Below are 22,826 nucleotides of genomic sequence, written 5' to 3'. Positions count from 1 at the left end.
CCTTAAGCCTTCATGTGAAGTTTCATGGCAAGACGACTCGTTTTCTATTTTTCACGATTTTTGAAACTTTTTACGGTTCGGGTTTTTTTTTTAAATTTTTTCAGAAGGAGTTTTGGCCCCAAACTTGGTAGACATAATCCTTGTATTTTTGTTGGCATGCACAAAAAAATTCAGCTAAAAACTCGAAGTGTACAGGATTTTGTCACCATTTGAAGAAAGTGTCCCCATTTCAGACACTTTAATGGCTACTGGCAGCAAACCTGTAAAATCTCAAATGCTCTTTAAGGGGGTGTGAGTTCTCGAGGTTTGATGAGGGATAGGGGGCCAATATAAGGGCCAAGTACCAGCACCCATCGCACATCATGTGCGCACCCCCCCCGCCCCCCCAATCGTCGAAACCCCAATGCCGCCGGTCAGGTTCTCCGGCGATGCTCCGACGATGGTGCACCGAGTGAAAAGAAATGCAGCACCAGCACATGCCCGAGCCTAACATGTGCACCTGCAACCCTCGGTCTGGTCCGATCTTACACTAGGAATGAACTCGGTATGCTTAGACTGGGAATGAACTTCGTATGCCTAAGTCAACCAACGAAACGAGCGTGCCGGCGCTCAGCCGACCAGAGGGGTAGGATGCGCAAGCTGGGGATCGACTAGGTCCCCCTATGTGCTGCCAATCCTGCTACCACAAACCTCGATCCGGTCCGATATTAGACTGGGAATGAACTCCGTATGCCTAATCCAACCGATGAAACGAGCGGGCAGGCGGGCACTATGCCGGCCAGAGAGGCGGGATGCAGAAGCCGTGGATCGATAGGGTGGTAGGTGGGTTTAGGCACATCTTCATATTTCTACCATGCTAATGCCATTTTTATGGCTTTTAAATTCATACAATGGTCCCTTAAGCCTTCATTTGAAGTTTCATGGCAAGACGACTCATTTTCTATTTTTCACGATTTTTAAAACTTTTTACCGTTCAAGATTTTTTTAAAATTTTTTCAGAAAGAGTTCTAGCCCCAAACTTGGTAGATGTGATCCTTGTATATTTTTTGGCATGCACAAAAAAATTCAGCTAAAAACTCGAAGTGTATAGGATTTTGTGACCATTTGAAAAAAGTGTCCTCATTTCAGACACTTTAATGGCTACTGGCAGCAAACCTGTAAAATCTCAAATGCTCTTTAAGGGGGTGTGAGTTCTCGAGGTTTGATGAGGGATAGGGGGCCAATATAAGGGCCAAGTACCAGCACCCATCGCACATCATGTGCGCACACCCCCCGCCCCCCAATCGCCAGAACTGCAATGCTGTCGGTCAGGTTCTCCGACGATGGGGCCCCAGGCAAAAAAAAAAGTGGCACCAACACATGCCCGAGCCCAACATGTGCACCTGCCACCCTCGGCCCAGACTGATCTTACACCGGGAGGGAACTCCGTATGCTTAGACTGGGAATGAACACTGTATGCCTAAGTCAACCCACGAAACGAGCGTGCGGGCGCTTAACCGGCCAGAGGGGCAGGATGCACAAGCCAGGGATCGACCGGTCCCCCTTGCATGCTACCTATCCTGCTACTGCAACCCTTAGTCCGGTCTGATCTTAGACAGGGAATGAACTCCGTATGCCTAAGCCAACCGACGAAACGAGCGGGCGGGCGGGCACTACACCGCCCAGAGAGGCGGGATGCGCAAGCCATGAATCGATAGGGTGGTAGGTGGGTTTAGGCACTTCTTCATATTTCTGCCATGCCAATGCCATTTTTATGGCTTGTAAATTCATACAATGGTCCCTTAAGCCTTCATGTGAAGTTTCATGGCAAGACGACTCGTTTTGTAATTTTCATGATTTTTGAAACTTTTTATGGTTCGAGATTTTTTTAAAATTTTTTCAGAAGGAGTTTTGGCCCCAAACTTGGTAGACGCGATCCTTGTATTTTTGTTGGCATGCACAAAAACATTTAGCTAAAAACTCGAAGTGCACAGGATTTTGTCACCATTTGAAAAAAGTGTCCCATTCCAGACACTTTAATCGCTACTGGCAGCAAACCTGTAAAATCTCAAATGCTCTTTAAAGGGGTGTTAGTTCTCAAGGTTTCATGAGGGATAGGGGGCATATATAAGGGCCAAGTACCAGTACCCATCGCACATCATGTGTGCACACCCCCCCGCCCCCCCAATCGTCAGAACTCTAATGTCGCCGGTCAGGTTCTCCGACGATGCTCCGGTGATGGTGCCCCAGGCGAAAAAAAAATGTGGCACCAGCACATGCCTGAGCCTAGCATGTGCACCTGCAACCCTTGGTTCGGTCCAATCTTATGCTGGGAATGAACTCCGTATGCTTAGACTGCGAATGAACTCTGCATGCCTAAGTAAACCCACGAAACAAGCGTGCGGGCGCTTAGTTGGCCAGAAAGGCAAGAAGCGCATGCCAGGGATCGATCGGGTCCCCCCCTGCATGCTACCGATCCTACTACTGCAACCCTTAGTTTGGTCCAATCTTAGACTGTGGATGAACTCCGTATGCCTAAGCCAACCGACGAAACGAGCGGGCGGGCGGGCACTACGTCGACCAGAGAGGCGAGATGCGCAAGTTGTGGATCGATAGGGTGGTAGGTGGGTTTAGGCATATCTTCATATTTCTGCCATGCCAATGCCATTTTTATGGCTTGTAAATTCATACAATGGTCCCTTAAGCCTTCATGTTAAGTTTCATGGCAAGACGACTCGTTTTCTATTTTTCACGATTTTTGAAACTTTTTACGGTTTGGGATTTTTTTAAAATTTTTTCAGAAGGAGTTTTGGCCCCAAACTTGGTAGACGTGATCCTTGTATTTTTTTTGGCATGCAAAAAAAAATTCAGCCAAAAACTCGAAGTGTACAGGATTTTGTCACCATTTGAAAAAAGTGTCCCCATTTCAGACACTTTAATAGCTACTGGCAACAAATCTGTAAAATCTCAAATGCTCTTTAAGGAGGTGTGAGTTCTCAAGGTTTGATGGGGGATAGGGGACCAATATAAGGGCCAAGCACCAACACCCATCACACATCATGTGCGCACACCCCCCGTCCCCAAATCACCGGAACTCGAATGCCGCCGGTCAGGTTCTCCGACGATGCTCTGGTGATGGTGCCCTAGGAGAAAAAAATGCGGCACCAGCACATGCCCGAGCCTAGCATGTGCACCGTCAACCCTCGGTCCAATTCGATCTTACACTGGGAATGAACTCCGTATGCTTAGACTGCGAATGAACTCCGTATGCCTAAGTCAACCCACGAAACGAGCATACGACGCTCAGCCGGCCAGTGGGGCAGGACGCGCAGGCTGGGGATTGGCCGGGTCCCCCCTGCGTGCTACCAATCCTGCTACCATAACCTTCGATCCGGTCTGATCTTAGACTGGGAATCAACTCTGTATGCCTAAGTCGATCGATGAAACGAGCATTAGGGCAGGCACTATGCCAGGCAGAGAGACGGGATACGCAAGCCGCGGATCGATAGGGTGGTAGGTGGGTTTAGGCACATCTTCATATTTCTATCATGCCAATGTCATTTTTATGGCTTGTAAATTCGTACAATGGTCCCTTAAGCCTTCATGTGAAGTTTCATGGTAAGACGACTCGTTTTCTATTTTTCACGATTTTTAAAACTTTTTAAGGTTCGGGATTTTTTTAAAAATTTTTCAGAAGCAGTTTTGGCCCCAAACTTGGTAGACGTGATCCATGTATTTTTGTTGGCATGCATAAAAAAATTCAGCTAAAAACTCGAAGTGTATAGGATTTTGTGACCATTTGAAAAAAGTGTCCCCATTTCAGACACTTTAATGGCTACTGGCAGCAAACCTGTAAAATCTCAAATGCTCTTTAAGGGGGTATGAGTTTTTGAGGTTTGATGAGGGATAGGGGTGCAATATAGTGGCCAAGTACCAGCACCCATCACACAACATGTGCGCACACCCCCCCGCCCCCCAATCGTCGGAACGCCATTGTCACCGGTCAGGTTCTCCAGCGATGCTCCGATGATGGTGCCCTGGGCAAAAAAAATGCAGCACCAGCACAATCTTGAGCCCAGCATGTGCACCCGTAACCCTCGATCTAGTTCAATCTTACACTGGGAGTGAACTCTTTATGCTTAGACTGGGAATGAACTCTGTATGCCTAAGTCAACCCACGAAACGAGCATGCGGGCGCTCAGCCGGCCAGAGGGGTAGGATGCGCAAGTCGGGGATCAGCCAGGTCCCCCCCTACGTGCTACTGATCCTACTACTACAACCCTCGGTCTGATCTGATCTTAGACTTGGAATGAACTCCGTTTGCCTAAGCCAACCGATGAAACGAGTGGGCGGGCGGGCACTACGCCGCCTAAAGAGGCGAGATGCGCAAGCCGTGGATCGATAGGGTGGTAGGTTGGTTTAGGCACATCTTCATATTTCTGCCATGCCAATGCCATTTTTATGGCTTCTAAATTCAAACAGTGGTCCCTGAAGCCTTCATGTGAAGTTTCACGACAAGACGACTCGTTTTTTTATTTTTCATGATTTTCAAAACTTTTTACAGTTTGGGATTTTTTTAAAATTTTTTTTAGGAGTTTTGGCCCCAAACTTGGACGTGATCGTTGTATTTTTTTTGGCATGCACAAAAAAATTAAGCTAAAAAATCGAAGTGTACAGGATTTTGAGACCATTTGAAAAAAGTGTCCGCATTTCAGACACTTTAATCGCTACTGGCAGCAAACCTATAAAATCTCAAATGCTGTTTAAGGGGGTGTGAGTTCTCAAGGTTTGATGAGGGATAGGGGGCGAAAATAAGGGCCAAGTACCAGCACCCATCGTACATCATGTGCGCACACCCCCACCCACCCCCCAATCGCCGGAACCCTAATGCCGCTGGTCAGGTTCTCTGACGATGCTCCGGCGATGGTGCCCCGGGCGAAAAAAAATGCGGCACCAGCACATGCTTGAGCCCAGCATGTGCACCTACAACCCTCAGTCCGGTCCGATCTTACACTGGGAATGAACTTCGTATGGTTAGACTAGGAATTGAACTCCGTATGCCTAAGTCAACCCATAAAATGAGCGTGTGGGCGCTCAGTCGACCAGAGGGGCAGGATGCGTAAGCTGGGGATCGACCGGGTCCCCCCCTGCGTGCTGCCGATCCTGCTACCGTAACCCTCGGTCTGGTCTGATCTTGGATTGGGAATGAACTCCATATGCCTAAGCCATCCGATGAAATGAGCGGGCGAGCAGGCACTAAGCTGGCTAGAGAGGCGAGATGCGCAAGCCGTGCATCGTTAGGATGGTAGGTGGGTTTAGGCACATCTTCATATTTCTGTTGTGCCAATGCCATTTTTATGGCTTGTAAATTCATACAATGGTCCCGTAAGCCATCATGTGAAGTTTCATGGCAAGATGACTTGTTTTCTATTTTTCACGATTTTCAAAACTTTTTACGGTTCGAGATTTTTTGAAAATTTTTTCAGAAGGAGTTTTGCCCCCAAAATAGGCAGATGTGATTCTTGTATTTTTTTTGGCATGCACAAAACATTCGGCTAAAAACTCGAAGCGTACAGGGTTTTGTGACCATTTGAAAAAAGTGTCCCCATTTCAGTCACTTTAATGGCTACTGAGAGCAAACCTGTAAAATCCTAAATGCTCTTTAAGGGGGTGTGAGTTCTTGAGGTTTGATGAGGGATAGGGGGCCAATATAAGGGCCAAGTACCAGCACCCATCACACATCATGTGGGCACACCCCCACCCGTCCCCCCAATCACCTGAACCCTAATGCCGTCGGTCAGGTTCTCCGACAATGGTGCCCCGGGTGAAAAAAAATATGGCACCAGCACATGCTCGAGCCCAGCATGTGCACCCGCAACCCTCAGTCCGATTCGATCTTACACTGGGAATAAACTTCGTATGCTTAGACTGGAAATGAACTCCGTATGCCTAAGTCAACCCACAAAATGAGCGTGCGGGCGCTCAACCGGCCAGAGGGGCAGGATACGAAAGCATGGGATCGATCGGGTCTCCCCTACGTGCTACCGATCCTACTATCGCAACCCTCGGTCTAGTCCGATCTTAGACTGGGAATGAACTCCGTATGCCTAAGCCAACCGATGAAACGAGCGGACGGGCGGGCACTACGCCAGCCAGAGAGGACGGATGCGCAAGTCGTGGAGCGATAGGGTGGTAGGTGGGTTTAGGCACATCTTCATATTTTTGTTGTGCCAATGCCATTTTTATGGCTTGTAAATTCATACAATGGTCCCTTAAGCCTTCATGTGAAGTTTCATGGCAAGATGACTTCTTTTCTATTTTTCACGATTTTTGAAACTTTTTACGGTTTGAGATTTTTTAAAAATTTTTTCAGAAGGAGTTTTGGCCAAAAAACTTGGTAGTCGTGATCCTTTTATTTTGGTTGGCATGCACAAAAAAATTTCGCTGAAAACTCAAAGTGTACAAGATTTTGTGACCATTTGAAAAAAGTGTCCCCATTTCAGACACTTTAATGGCTACTGGCAGCAAACCTGTAAAATCTCAAATGCTCTTTAAAGGGGTGTGAGTTAACGAGGTTTGATGAGGGATAGGGGGCCAATATAAGGGACAAGTACCAACACCTATCGCACATCATGTGCGCACACCCCCCCCGCCCCCTCAATCGCTGGAACCCCAATACCGCCGGTCAGGTTCTCCGACGAGGCTCTGGCGAGGGTACCTCGGGCAAAAAACAATGCGGCACCAGCACATGCCCGAGCCCAGCATGTGCACCCATAACCCTCAGTTCGGTCTGAAAACTCCGTATGCTTAGACTGGGAATGAACTCCGTATGCCTAAGTCAACCCATAAAACGAGCGTGCGGGTGCTCAGCCGGCCAGAGGGGCAGGATGCACAAGCCGGGGATCAATTGGGTCCCCCCTGTGTGCTGCCGATCTTGCTGCTGCAACCCTCTATCTGGTCTGATCTTATACTGGGAATGAACTCTGTATGCCTAAGCCAATCGATTAAACGAGCGGGCGGGCGGGCACTACGCCGGCCAGAGAGGCGGGATGTGCAAGCCGTGGATCGATAGGGTAGTAGGTGGGTTTAGGCACATCTTCATATTTTGCCATGCCAATGCCATTTTTATGGCTTGTAAATTCATACAATGGTCCCTTAAGCCTTCATGTGAAGTTTCATTGCAAGGTAACTCGTTTTTTATTTTTTATAATTTTTTAAACTTTTTACGGTTCGAGATTTTTGAAAAATTTTTCAGAAGCAGTTTTGGCCCCAAACATTGTAGATGTGATCCTTGTATTTTTGTTGGTATGCACAAAAAATTTCAGCTAAAAACTCGAAGCGTACAGGATTTTGTGGCCATTTGAAAAATATGTCCCCATTTCAGACACTTTAATGGCTACTGGTAGCAAACCTGTAAAATGTCAAATGCTTTTTAAAGGGGTGTCAATTCTTGAGGTTTGATGAGGCATAGGGGGCTAATATAAGGGCCAAGTACCAGCACCCATCGCACATCATGTGCGCACACACCCCCCGCCCCCTCGATCGTCGGACCCCCAATGCCGTCGGTCAGGTTCTCCAGCAATGCTCAGGCAATGGTACCCCGAGCGAAAAAAAACGCGGCACCAGCACATGCCCAAGCCTAGCCTGTGCATGCATAACTCTCGGTCTGGTCCGATCTTACACTGGGAATGAACTCTGTATGCTTAGACTGGAAATGAACTCTATATGCCTAAGTCAACCCACGAAACGAGCGTGCGGGCGCTCAGCCGGCCAGAGGGGCAGGATGTGCAAGCCGGGGGTTCGATCAGCTCCCCCCATGCGTTCTGTCTATCCTGCTTCTGCAACCCTTGATCTGGTCCGATCTTAGACTGGGAATGAACTCCGTATGCCTTAGGCAATCGACGAAACGAGCAGGCGGGCGGGCACTACGTTGGCCAGAGAGGCGGGATGGGCAAGCCGTGGACGGATAGGGTGGTAGGTGGGTTTAGGCACATCTTCATATTTCTACCATGCCAATGCCATTTTTATGGCTTGTAAATTCATACAATGGTCCCTTAAGCCTTCATGTGAAGTTTCATGGCAAGATGACTCATTTTTTATTTTTAACGATTTTTAAAACTTTTTACGATTTAGGATTTTTTTTAAATTTTTTTAGAAGGAGTTTTGGCCCTAAACTTGGTAGACATGGTCTTGTATTTTTGTTGGCATGCACAAAAAAATTCAGCTAAAAACTGAAACTATACAGGATTTTGTGACCATTTGAAAAAAGTGTCCCCATTTTAGACACTTTAATGGCTACTGGCAGCAAACCTGTAAAATCTCAAATGCCCTTTAAGTGGGTGTGAGTTCTCAAGGTTTGATGAGGGATAGGGAGACAATATAAGGGCCAAGTACCAGCAGCCACCACACATCATGTGCACACACCCCCCTAATTGTCAGAATCCCAATGCCGTCGGTCAGGTGCTCCGGTGATTCTCTGACGATGGTGCCTCGGGCAAAAAAAATACGACACCAGCACATGCTCGAGCCCAGCATATGCACCCGCAACCCTCGGTTCGGTCCAATCTTACACTGGGAATGAACTCCATATGCTTAGATTGGGAATGAACATTGTATGCCTAAGTCAACCCACGAAATGAGAGTGTGGGTGCTCAATCGACCAGAGGGGCAGGATGCACAAGCCGGGGATAGGTCGGGTCCCCCTCTGTATGCTGCCGATCCTACTACTGCAACCCTCAGTCCGGTCCAATCTTAGATTGGGAATGAACTCCGTATGCCTAAGCCAACCGACGAAACGAGCGGGCGGGCGGGCACTATGCTGGCCAGAGAGGCGGGATGCGTAAGCCGTGGATCGATAGGGTGGTAGGTGGGTTTAGGCACATCTTCATATTTCTACCATGCCAATGCCATTCTTATGGCTTGTAAACTCATACAATGGTCCCTTAAGCCCTCGTGTAAAGTTTCATGGCAAGACGACTCGTTTTCTATTTTTTACGATTTTCAAAACTTTTTACAATTCGGGATTTTTTAAAAATTTTTTCAGAAGGATTTTTGGCCCCAAACTTGGTAGACGTGATCCTTGTATTTTTCTTGGCATGCATAAAAAAATTCAGCTAAAAACACGAAGTGTACAAGATTTTGTGACCATTTGAAAAAAGTGTCCCCATTTCAGACACTTTAATGGCTACTGGCAGCAAACATGTAAAATCTCAAATGCTCTTTAAGGGTGTCTAAGTTCTCGAGGTTTGATGAGGGATAGGGGCCAATATAAGGGCCAAGTACCAATACCCATCGCACATCATGTGGGCACACCCCCCTCACCCCCTCAATCGCCAGAACCCCAATGCCGTCGGTCAGGTTCTCCGGCGATGCTCCGATGATGGTACCCTGGGCAAAAAAAAATGCGGCACCAGCACATGCCTGAGCCCAGCATGTGCACCCGCAACCCTCGGTCTGGTCCGATCTTACACTGGGAATGAACTCTGTATGCTTAGACTGGGAATGAACTCTGTATGCCTAAGTCAACCCACGAAGCGAGCGTACGGGTGCTCAACCGGCCAGAGGGGCAGGATGCGCAAGCTGGGGATCAACTAGGTCCCCCCCTGTGTGCTGCCGATCCTGCTGCCACAACCATCAGTCCGGTCTGATCTTAGACTGGGAATGAATTTCGTATGCCTAAGGCAATCGACGAAACGAGTGGGTGGGCGAGCACTATGCCGGCCAGAGAGCCGAGATGCGTAAGCCGTGGATTGATAGGGTGGTCGGTGGGTTTAGGCACATCTTCATATTTCTGCCATGCCAATGCCATTTTTATGGCTTGTAAATTCATACAATGGCCCCTTAAGCCTTCATGTGAAGTTTGATGTCAAGACAACTCGTTTTCTATTTTTCATGATTTTTGAAACTTTTGACGGTTCAAGATTTTTTTAAAATTTTTTCAGAAGGAGTTTTGGCCCCAAACTTGGTAGACGTGATCCTTGTATTTTTTTTGGCATGCACAAAAAAATTAGCTAAAAACTTGAAGTGTACAAGATTTTGTGACCATTTGAAAAAAGTGTCCCCATTTTAGACACATTAATGGCTGCTGGTAGCAAACCTGTAAAATCTCAAATTCTCTTTAAGGGGGTGTGAGTTCTCAAGGTTTGATGGGGGATAGGGGGCCAATATAAGGGCCAAGTACCAGCACCCATTGCACATCTTGTGTGCACACCCCCCCAATCATCGGAACCCCAATGCGGTCGGTCAAGTTCTCCGGTGATCCTCCGAAGATGGTGGCTCGGGCGAAAAAAAATACGGCACCAGCACATGCTCGAGCCCAGCATGTGCACTCACAACCCTTGGTCTGGTCTGATCTTACACTGGGAATCAACTCCATATGCTTAGACTGGGAATCGACTCCGTATGCCTAAGTCAACCCATGAAACGAGCATGCGGGCGCTCAGCCGACCAGAGGGGCAGGATGCATAAGCCAGGGATCGGCCGGGTCCCCTCCAGCGTGCTGCCGATCCTGCTACCATAACCCTCAGTCTGGTCTGATCTTAGACTGGGAATGAACTTCGTATACCTAAGCCAACCGACGAAACGAGCGGGCGGGCGGACACTATGTCGGCCAGAGAGGTGGGATGCGCAAGCCGTGGATCGATAGGTTGGTAGGTGGGTTTAGGCACATCTTCATATTTCTGCCATGCCAATAACATTTTTATGGCTTGTAAATTCATACAATTGTCCCTTAAGCCTTCATGTGAAGTTTCATGGCAAGACGACTCATTTTCTATTTTTCACGATTTTCAAAACTTTTTACGGTTCAAGATTTTTTTAAAAATTTTTCAGAAGGATTTTTGGCCCCAAACTTGGTAGACGTGATCCCTGTATTTTTGTTGGCATGCATAAAAGAATTTAGCTAAAAACTCGAAGTGTACAGGATTTTGTGACCTTTTGAAAAAAGTGTCCCCATTTTAGACACATTAATGGCTACTGGTAGCAAACTTGTAAAATCTCAAATTCTTTTTAAGGGGGTGTGAGTTCTCAAGGTTTGATGAGGGATAGGGGGCCAATATAAGGGCCAAGTATCAGAACCCATCGCAATATAAGGTCCGATCCGATCTTACACTCGGAATGAACTCCATATGCTTAGACCGAGAATGAACTCCGTATGCCTAAGTCAACCCACGAAATGAGCGTGCGGGCGCTTAGCCGGCCAGAGGGGCAGGATGCACAAGCCGAGGATTAGTCAGACCCCCTCTGCGTGCTACCAATCCTACTGCCACAGCCCTCAGTTCGGTCTGATCTTAGACTGGAATGAACTCCGTATGCCTAAGCCAATCGACGAAATGAGCCCAGGGCAAAACAAATACGACACCAACACATGCTTTAGCCCGGCATGTGCACCGGCAACCCTCGATTCGGTCTGATCTTACACCGGGAATGAACTCTATATGCCTAAGTCAACCCATAAAATGAGCGTGCGGGCGCTCAACAGGCCAGAGGGGTAAGATGCGTAAGTAGGGGATCGGTCGAGTCCCCCCCTGCGTGCTGCCGATCCTGCTGCCGCAACCCTCAATTTGATACGATCTTAGATTGGGAATGAACTCCGTATGCCTAAGCCAACCGACGAAAGGAGTGGGCGAGCGGGCACTACGATGGCCAGAGAGGCGGGATGCGTAAGCCGTGGATCGATAGGGTGGTAGGTGGGTTTAGGCACATCTTCATATTTCTGCCATGCCAATGCCATTTTTATGGCTTGTAAATTCATACAATGGTCCCTTAAGCCTTCATGTGAGGTTTCATGGCAAGACGACTCGCTTTCTATTTTTCACGATTTTAGAAACTTTTTACGGTTCGGGATTTTTTTTAAATTTTTTCAGAAGTAGTTTTGGCCCCACACTTGGTAGACGTGATCCTTGTATTTTTGTTGGCATGCACAAAAAAACTCGCAGTGTACAGGATTTTGTGACCATTTGAAAAAAGTGTCCCCATTTTAGACACTTTAATAGCTACTGGCAGCAAACTTATAAAATCTCAAATGCTCTTTAAGGGGTGTGAGTTCTCGAGGTTTGATGAGAGATAGGGGGCCAATATAAGGGCCAAGTACCAGCACCCGTCGTACATCTTGTGCGCGCACCCCCCCCACCCCCCAATCTTTGGAACCCCAATGCCTTCGGTCAGGTTCTCCGGTGATGCTCCGGCGATGGTGCCTCGGGCAAAAAAAAAAGTGGTGCCAGCACATGCCCGAGCCTAGCATGCGCACCCGCAACCCTCGATCCAGTCCGATCTTACACTGGGACTGAAATCCATATGCTTAGACTGGGAATGAACTCCATATGCCTAAGTCAACCCACGAAACGAGCGTGCGGGCGCTCAGCCGGCCAGAGGGGTAGGATGCACAAGCTGAGGATTGGTCGGGTCCCCCCTTGTGTGCTGTCGATCTTGCTGCAGCAACCATCAGTCCGGTCCAATCTTAGACTAGGAATGAACTCCGTATGCCTAAGCCAACCGATGAAACGAGCGGGCGGGTGGGCACTATGCCACCAGAGAGGCGGGATGCACAAGCTATGGATCGATAGGGTGGTAGGTGGGTTTAGGCACATCTTCATATTTCTGCCACGCCAATGCCATTTTTATGGCTTGTAATTTCATACAATGGTCCCTTAAGCTTTCATGTGAAGTTTCATGGCAAGACGACTCATTTTTTATTTTTCATAATTTTTGAAACTTTTTAATGTTCGGGATTTTTTTAAAATTTTTTCAGAAGGAGTTTTGGCCCCACACTTGGTAGACATAATCCTTGTATTTTTGTTGGCATGCATAAAAAAATTCAGCTAAAAACTCGAAGTGTATAGGATTTTGTGACCATTTGAAAAAAGTGTCCGCATTTCAGATACTTCAATGGCTACTGGCAGCAAACCTGTAAAATCTCAAATGCTCTTTAAGGGGGTGTGAGTTCTTAAGGTTTGGTGAGGGATAGGGGGCCAATATAAGGGCCAAGTACCAGCACCCATCGCACATCATGTGTGCACACCCCCCCCCCCCCCCGCCCCCCTAATCGCCCCAATGCCGCCAGTCAGGTTCTCCGGCGATGCTCTGGCAATGGTGCCCCGGGCGAAAAAAAAATGCAACACCAGTACATGCCTGAGCCCATCATGTGCACCCGTAACCCTCGGTCCAGTCTGATCTTACACTGGGAATGAACTCCATATGCTTACACTGGGAATAAACTCCATATGCTTACACTGGGAATGAACTCCGTATACCTAAGTCAACCCACGGAACGAGCGTGCAGGCTGTAAGCCAGCCAGAGGGGCAGGATGTAAAAGTCAGGGATCGGCCGGGTCCCCTCTTGCATGCTACTAATTCTATTACCGTAACCTTCGGTCCGATCTAATCTGAGACTGGGAACAAACTCCGTATGCGTAAACGAACCGACGAAACGAGAGAGCGGGCGGGCACTACGTCGGCCAGAGGGGCGGGACGCACAACTTGTGGATCGATAGGGTAGTAGGTGGGTTTTGGCACATCTTCATATTTTTGCCATGCCAATGCCATTTTTATGGCTTGTAAATTAATACAATGGTCCCTTAAGCCTTCATGTGAAGTTTCATGGCAAGACGACTTGTTTTCTATTTTTCACGATTTTCAAAACTTTTTACGGTTCGGGATTTTTTTAAAATTCTTTCAGAAGGAGTTTTGGCCCCAAACTTCGTGGACATGATCCTTGTATTTTTTTGGCATGCACAAAAAAATTTAGCTAAAAACTCAAAGTGTACAGGATTTTGTGACCATTTGAAAAAAGTGTCCCTATTTCAGACACTTTAATGGCTACTGGCAGCAAACTTGTAAAATCTCAAATGCTCTTTAAGGGGGTGTGAGTTTTGAAGGTTTGATAAGGGATTGGGGACCAATGTAAGGGCCAAGTACCAGCACCCATCATACATCATGTACGCACACGCTCGGCCCCCCAATAGTCAGAACCCCAATGCGGTCGGTCAGGTTCTCCGACGATGCTACGGCGATGGTGCCCCGGGCGAAGAAAAATACGGCACCAGCACGTGCCTGAGCCCAGCATGTACACTCGCAACCCTCGATCCAGTCTGATCTTACACTGGGAATGAACTCTGTATGCTTAGACTGGGAATGAACTCTATATGCCTAAGTTGACCCACAAAACGAGTGTACGGGTGGTTAGCCGACCAGAGGGGCAAGATGCACAAGTCGGGGATCGGTCGGGTCCCCCCTTGCGTGCTGCCGATCCTACTACTATAACCCTCAGTCCGGGCTGATCTAAGACTGGGAACGAACTCCGTATGCCTACGCCGGCCAGAGGGGCGGGTTGCACAAGCTATGGATCGATAGGGTGGTAGGTGGGTTCCGACACATCTTCATATCTTTGCCGTGCCAATGCGATTTTTATGGCTTGTAAATTAATACAATGGTCCCTTAAGCCTTCATGTGAAGTTTCATGGCAAGACGACGCGTTTTTTATTTTTCATGATTTTCAAAACTTTTTACGGTTCAAGATTTTTTTAAAATTTTTTCAGAAGGAGTTTTGGCCCCAAACTTGGTAGACGTGATCCTTTATTTTTGTTGGCATGCATAAAAAAATTCAGCTAAAAACTCGAAATGTACAGCATTTTGTGACCATTTGAAAAAAGTGTCCTCATTTCAGACATTTTAGTGGCTACTGGCAGCAAACCTGTAAAATCTCAAATGCTCTTTAAGAGGGTGTGAGTTCTCGAGGTTTGATGAGGGATAGGGGGCCAATATAAGGGCCAAGTACTAGCACCCATCGCACATCATGTGCGCACACCCCCGCACCCCCCAATCCTCGGAACCCCAATGCTGTCGGTCAGGTTCTCCAGCGATGGTGCTCCGAGCGAAAAAAAATGCAGCACCAGTACATGCCCGAGCCCAGCATCTGCACCTGCAACCCTCGGTTCGATTCGATCTTACACTGGGAATGAACTCCATATGCTTAGACTAGGAATGAACTCCGTATGCCTAAGTCAACCCACGAAACGAGCATGCGGGCGCTCAGCCAGCCGAGGGGCAGGATGCGCAAGCCGGGGATTGGTCGGGTCCCCCCTGTGTCAGAGGTTGACCAGCATGCGAGCCAGAGGTTGAGGCCCGCAGACCAGGCGTGCTGACGGGTATCTGTGCACAAAGCCTAGCAAACGAGCTTAGAATGTCTGCCCGACTTGCAGGCCAGCCCGTGAGACCAAGGCCTAGCATACAAGCTGCCCGCATCACATCCAGAAGGGCCCAAGGTGTTGGACACACAAGGGAAGCTTCTAGAAATAGGCAGGAGCATCCTGGCAGATTTGGTTGACCCTGAAAATCAGGAGTTAGCATCTTGATTGATTGTAATCCCATGATTTTAGCCTTTATTCTAGGGATATGCCATTAAGTTGTTGCTGGAGCCTTAACTATAAATAGAGGGCTGCTCCACCCTTATTTGTACACCATCAAACACTTCTGTTTCAGTGAATACAAGAGCATTTCAAGAATTCTGTCTTCTTATCCTGTTTCTCTTTAACTTGCGTAATTAGCTTTTCCCATTGTTCTAGTGCCCGCACGCTTATGTTTTAGGCTGACTTAGGCAAAAAGGAGGAGATTACAAGCCTAAGGCCGCACGGATTCTGAGTCTAAGGTCAGAGCCCGTGACAGTTGGTATCAGAGCAAGTTCGATTTTGCGTGTTTATGTTGTGTATGTTAGATCGTGATTGGGGAGATGGCATCCCAAAGCGATGTTGCTAGCCAACAACTAGAGGCCCAGGAGCATGGCCGGGGAAGAGGCAAGAAAGCCGGTTCTAGAGATATCTGGTCTACCATGGACGGTAGGCTAGCCAAGGTGGAGGTGACCGTAGGCGACATGGGGGAGAAGCTTAAGGAAGTAGAGACTCACATTGCATCACTAGACTCCATGGGGGAGGAGATCCAAAGTGAGCTAGAAGCTGCTCTCAACAAAGGCTTGGACGTGTTCACCAAAAAGAACCAGACCTTGGAGGCTGAAGTGTGGACCTTGCGCGATGGCATGGAGGCCATGCGCCAGCGGATGGAAGAGCTTACCAGTGAGCTCGTTACTTGTAAGACTGTCGAGATGGTGCATGCTACGTTCCACGATCATGGCGATGACATCTCCACCAGCACATCGAAAGCCTGGGCTTGGGCCGCCATTGCGACCCCCGTCAATCCACGCCCCGAGCTGATCGGTGGACCGACACTCGCCGTTCCACATCCGATCGGAGCGCATCACCGACCCCCATCTGCTTCCCTTCTGATAATTTCAGGCACTCTTTGACTCTCTTTTCAAAGTCCTTTTCATCTCTCCCTTACGGTACTTTGTTCATTATCGATCTCTCGCCCGTATTCAACCTTGGATAGAATTTACCACCTGATTAGGGTTGCATTCCCAAACAACCCGACTTACGGATAGTACCTCGACTCACGGACAGTACCTCGTGGTGTGATAGGTTTCGGCCACAACAGGGCTCTCACCCTCTCTGGTGCCCCTTTTCAGGGGACTTGGGCCCGGTTTGCCACTGAGGACGCTTCTCCAGACTAAAATTTGGACACTGAGGGTGCCCAATTCTCAAGCTGGGCTTTTCTCGATTCGCTCGCCGTTACTAGGGGAATCCTGGTAAGTTTCTTTTCCTCCACTTATTGATATGCTTAAACTCAGCGGGTGATCCCGCCTGACTTGGGGTCGTGACACAAGCATCGATCGAGCGATGCGGGGGGTCCGAAGGGGTTCGGGTGACAACGAGCGTGCGTCACTGGGAACGAGGCACACCAGGAGCTCTACCACTGACGGTCATAGTGCTGTCGTTGCTGGGGACTTACTTTTGGGTCAACCATGACCCACGGGATCGTGGGAGGCCATCTTCCGCCTACCTCCTTCCCTCGAAGCTCGATAGGTGGGGGGTCGAAAAGGGGGCGATGGTGCATGACACCCAGGCAGGCGTGCCCTCAGCCTAATGGCTTAGGGTGCAACTTGCATTCAAAGACTCGATGGTTCATGGCATACTGTAATTCACACCAAGTATCACATTTCGCTACGTTCTTCATCAATGCGAGAGTTGAGATATCCATTGTCGAGAGTCATTTAGTTTTTTCATGACAAAAGGAGTCACGATGCTGCCTGTGCATGCATCACGAATGCGATGGCGACGGCGAGCGCGCTTTGTTTTCGTTTCGATTCCTTGGCGCAATTTGCAGCGGGGGTTCGTTGTTGAATGGTGAGCGAGATGACGCCAATCGTTGACGGAGTGACCGTCATGCCCACCCGAGGCCGGGGGGCTCGGGGTGCGGGGGCACCCTCACCCCCTCGATGTTTCGTTAACGCGTCCGTGAGTCTTCCGTCGAGCGGGGTTTCGATAATGATCCTTCTGTAGGTTCACCTATGAAAACCTTGTTACGACTTTTCCTTCCTCTAAATGATAAGGTTCAGTGGACTTCTCGTGACATCGTGGGTGGCAGATCGTCCACGTAGCCACAATCTGAACATTTCACCAGACCATTCAATCAGTAAGAGCGATGGGCGGTGTGTACAAAGGGCAGGGACGTAGTCAACATGAGCTGATGACTCGCACTTACTAGGAATTCCTCGTTGAAGACCAATAATTGCAATGATCTATCCCCATCACGATGAAATTTCAAAGATTACCCGAGCCTATCGGCCAAGGCTATAGACTCGTTGAATACATCAGTGTAGCATGCGTGTGGCCCAGAACATCTAAGGGCATCACAGACCTATTATTGCCTCAAACTTCCTTAGCCTAAGTGGCCCTAGTCCCTCTAAGAAGCTAGCCACGAAAGATCACCTCCGCGTAGCTAGTTAGCAAGCTGAGGTCTCATTTGTTAATGAAATTAACCAGACAAATCACTCCACCAACTAAGAACGACCATGCACCACCACCCATAGTATCAAGAAAGAGCTCCCAGTTTGTCAATCCTTACTATGTCTGGACCTAGTAAGTTTCCCCGTGTTGAGTCAAATTAAGCCATAGGCTCCACTCCTGGTGGTGCCCTTTCATCAATTCCTTTAAGTTTTAGCCTTGCGACCATACTCCTCTCGAAACCTAAAGACTTTGATTTCTCATAAGGTGCAGGCGGAGTCCTAAAAGTAACATCCACCGATCCCTAGTCGACATCGTTTATGGTTGAGATGAGGACGATATCTGATCGTCTTCGAGCCCTCAACTTTCGTTATTGATTAATGAAAACATCATCGGCAAATGCTTTCGCAGTTGTTCATTTTTCATAAATCCAAGAATTTCACCTCTGACTATGAAATACGAATGCCCCCGACTGTCCCTATTAATCATTACTCCGATCCCGAAGGCCAACATAATAAGACCAAAATCCAATGATGTTATCCCATACTAATGTATACAAGCATAGGCCTGCTTTGAGCACTCTAATTTCTTCAAAGTAACTGCGTCGAAAGAACCCGAGCAATTAAGTCTAGGAGTGCATCGTTAGTAGTAAGGACGAGTAGATCGGCGCTCACCATGAGGCTGACCGGACAACCCAACCCTAGTTCCAACTACGAGCTTTTTAACTACAACAACTTAAATATACGCTATTGGAGCTGGAATTACCGCGGTTGCTGGCACCAGACTTACCCTCCAATGGATCTTCGTTAAGGGATTTAGATTGTACTCATTCCAATTACTAGACTCATGGAGCCCGGTATTGTTATTTATTGTCACTATCTCCTCGTGTCAGGATTAGCTAATTTGTACGCCTGCTACCTTCCTTGGATGTGGTAGCCATTTCTCAGGCTCCCTCTTTGGAATCGAAACCCTAATTCTCCGTCACCCGTCACCAGTCACCACTATAGTAGGCCACTATCCTACCATCGAAAGTTGATAGGGAAAAAATTTAAATGATGCGTCGTCGGCACAAAGGTCGTGCGATTCATCAAGTTATCATGAATCATCAGAGTATCGGGCATAGCCCTTGTTGACCTTTTATCTAATAAATGTATCCCTTCCAGAAGTCAAGTTTTGTTGCATGTATGAGCTCTAGGATTACTACGATTATCCAAGTAGTAGATACCATCAAACAAACTATAACTGATTTAATGAGTCATTCGTAGTTTCACAGTCTGAATTAGTTCATACTTACACATGTATGGCTTAATCTTTGAGACAAGCATATGACTACTGGCAGGATCAACCAGGTAGCATTCCTTTAAGACGTTGGCACCGCATGGGCCTCAACGCACCAATCGAGCGACGGTGAGACCTCGACGCTGAACGCAAGCGTCGTGCGTGTCAAGCACGTGAAATGCGTAGCATCGGACGAACGGGGGCCGAGAGCTCACGCCCGCTAAACATTCCATATCCGAGAGCACGATCGAACGTTGGTGCACCAATACAGCCATGGAAGATTGGGTGGCACACTTGGGACACGGGCCACGATTGGCATCTGACCCGTGGCCCCTCGGGACACGAAACAGATGAGGGATGGCAAGACATCCGGTTTCCATTGATTCAGGTATGCAACACAGGATCCCAATCTCGCCGCCTGGGTATGACAACCGCATGGGGAGAGATTGAAGAGGATGACGGGTCGACAGTTTGATGCATAGAGCACGGAGCCTACCCACACGCACAAACATAGCACCACTTATATGCCCATTGTATACAAGTGGCAGCATCCACGCACGTCGGTTTACAACCCACCTGATTGATTACTCAATGAGCGAGCAGAGAAAACGATGTGTGAGGCCACACCACAACCACTTGGCATGAGAAAAACATGAGCAAGGGCTATGAGACTGCCTCTGCCTTCCGACATGCAACAACAAAGCGACACCACCAATGCTTGGCCCGATTGAGACCGCACGCGTGAGCTTCGCTAACACCACCCCAAGGGGATGTTGCCCGATTCAGGGACTTGTTCCTGGGGTCTTAGGCAGCATCGACTGTGTGCACGACCTCGTTGAGGCCTACAAATTTTTGTAGTCGACGAGAAGAGACTGAGAGACCGTCAAATACCGAGAGACCTGGCCGGGCCAAGCCTGCAACTGCGACATCTGCTCGCACCACCCCAAGGAGCCATTGCCAAATTCAAGGACTTGGTCTGGGGTCTAGGGCAGCATCCGCCACGTGTACGGGCTCCAGCTCAGCTCACCTTTCTCCCATGCATGCCAACCAGTAGAGGCCATAGGCACCTATCGGTCACCGAAACAACTAGTCACCGGACAAAACAGCTAAAAGGCATGCACGCCCTGTATTTCGCTCAAGGGACGTTACCCTGGGTGTACGTAATGGGAGGCCCATCACGCTCCTATTCCCCCCGTGGGGGCGAGAGGGGGTGCCAGACCACCACCCCCTAAAGAGCATTAGAAATTTTATAGATATGCTACCAATAGACGTTAAAGTGTCTGAAATGGGGACACCTTTTCCAAACAAGCATATCCCACACCAATGGTGAGCAGGTGCCGATGATGGTTGGGGCATGTGCCCACACCAAGGGCCAGCGCGTGTCAATGGTGGTCCATGTAACTGCTCATACCAAGGGCCAGCGTGTGTCGATGGTGGTCGAGGCAACCCCCCGCACCAGCTCGAGACATGTGCCCACACCAAGGCCTGACATGTACCAATGGTGGTCGAGGCAAGAGCCCACACCAAGGGCCATCTTCTGCCTATGGTGGTCGAGGGTACCGCCTGCACCAAGGCCCAGTGTCACAGGCTCCGACCTTAGACTCAGAATTCGTGCGACCTTAGGCTTGGAATCTCCTCCTTTATGCTTAAGTCAGCCTAAAACACAAGCGTGCGAGCACTAGAACAATGGGAAGGGCTGATTATGCAAGTTAAAGAGAAACATGATAACAAGGCAGAATGCTGGAATATGCTGTATATTCACTGAAACATAAGTGTTTGATGGTATACAAATGAGGGTGAGGCAGCCCTCTATTTATAGTTGAGGCTCCAGCTACACTTAATGGCAATATCACTAGAATAAAGGTTAAAATCATGGGATTACACAAATTACAATCAATCAGGATTCTAACTCCTGATTTTTAGGTTAACCAAATCTGGTAGGAGGCTCCTGCTGATCCTGCATGCTTCTAGAAGCTTCCCTTACGTGTCTAGCACCTTGGGCCCTTCTGGATGTGGTGCAGGCAGCCTAAATGCCAGGCCTTGGCCTCACGGGCTGGCTTGCAAGCTGGGCGGGCATTCTGACCTCGTCTCCTAGGCCTTGCACGTAAATACCTGTTAGTGTGCCTGGTTGCGGGCTTCAACCTCTGTCTCAACTACTAGTGCACCTGATGTGCCTGGCCCACCCGCCCAGGACGTGGCACCAGCACGTGCCGATGGTGTTCGAGGTAACCACCAGCACCAAGGGCCAGCTTGTGCCGATGGTGCTCGAGGCAACCACCCGCACCAAGGGGCATCTTCTGTCGATGGTGGTCAAGGTAACAGCCTACACCAAGGCCCAGCACGTGCCGATGGTGTTCGAGGCAACCGCCCACACCAAGGGCCAGCATGTGCCAATGGTGTTCAATGCAACCGCTCGCACTAGGGGCCATCTTCTATCGATGGTGGTTGAGGCAAGAGCCCACACCAAGGGCCGGTTTGTGCCAATGGTGGTCGAGGTAACTGCCCACACCAACGACCATCTTTGGTCGATGGTGTTCGATGCAACCGCCTGCACCAGGGGCCATCTTCTCTCGATGGTGGTCGAGGCGAGAGCCTGCACCAAGGGTCAGCTTGTGTTGATGGTGCTCGAGGCAACCTTTCGCACCAAGGCCCAGCATGTGCCGGGGGTGGTCAAGGTAACTACTAGCACCAAGGCCCAGCATGTGTCGATGGTGTTCGATGTAACTACTCACACCAGGGGCCATCTTGTGTCGATGGTGGTCGAGGTAACCGCTTGCACCAAGGGTCAGCTTGTGCCAATGGTGGTCGAGGCAACCGTCTGGACCAAGGGCCATCTTCTACCGATTATGGTTGAGGTACGAGCCCGCTCCAAGGGTTGGCTCATGTCGATGGTGCTTGAGGCAACCGCTCGCACCAAGGCCCAGCATGTGCCGATGGTGGTCGAAGTAACCCCCCGCACCAAGGCTTAGTATGTGTCGATGGTGTTCGATGTAACTGCCCACACCAGGGGCCATCTTGTGCCGATGGTGGTCGAGGCAACCGCCCGTACCAAAGGTCGGCTAGTGCCGATGATGCTCGAGGCAACCGCCCGCAGTAAGGCCCGGCACATGCCGTTGGTGTTCAAGGTAACCGCCCGTACCAGAGGCCATCTTCTGTCGATGGTGGTCGAGGCAACTGCCTGTACCAAGGGCCATCCTGTATCGATGGTGGTCGAGGCAACCTCTCGCACTAAGAGCCGGCATGTGCCGATGGCGATTGAGGCAATCGTCCGCACCAGGGCCCAGCTTGTACCGATGGCGGTCGAGGCAAGTGCCCGTACCAAAGGGCAGCCTGTGCCGATGATGGTCGACGCATGTGCCATCACCATGCGCCATCATGTGCCATTGATGGTCAAGGACTTGGCCAAAGTTTAATTTTGAGCCACGGTGCACATGCTGGGCTCGGGCATGTGCTGGTGTCACATTTTTTTTGCCTGGGGCACCATCACTGGAGCATCGTCGGAGAACCTGACCGACGACATTGGGTGTTCCGACGATTGGGAAAGCCGGGGGGTGTGCGCACATGATGTGTGATGGGTGCTAGTATTTGGCCCTTATATTGGCCCCCTATCCCTCATCAAACCTCGAGAACTCACACCCCCTTAAAGAGCATTTGAGATTTTATAGGTTTGCTGCCAGTAGCCATTCAAGTGTCTTAAATGGGGACACTTTTTTCAAATGGTCACAAAATCTTTTCCAC

The 22,826-nt window shown here is 49.1% G+C and overlaps 1 non-coding gene and 1 pseudogene across 1 annotated transcript; both read right to left on the bottom strand.

Annotated features, from left to right (window-relative positions):
* Positions 1 to 16,919: 16,919 nt before the first annotated feature.
* Positions 16,920 to 17,075, bottom strand: LOC149517406 (5.8S ribosomal RNA). Its single transcript, XR_016344578.1, has one exon. It is a non-coding gene; the product is annotated as a 5.8S ribosomal RNA (ribosomal RNA).
* A 274-nt stretch (positions 17,076 to 17,349) lies between these two features.
* Positions 17,350 to 19,162, bottom strand: LOC149517405 (18S ribosomal RNA; annotated as a pseudogene).
* Between the last annotated feature and the right edge of the window lie 3,664 nt (positions 19,163 to 22,826).

Source organism: Durio zibethinus, chromosome 8 (genome assembly GCF_047325235.1).
Source record: "Durio zibethinus cultivar Kanyao isolate XHJ-2024 chromosome 8, ASM4732523v1, whole genome shotgun sequence".
Classification (NCBI taxonomy): Eukaryota; Viridiplantae; Streptophyta; class Magnoliopsida; order Malvales; family Malvaceae; genus Durio; species Durio zibethinus.
This window is presented reverse-complemented; position numbering and strand designations above follow the sequence as displayed.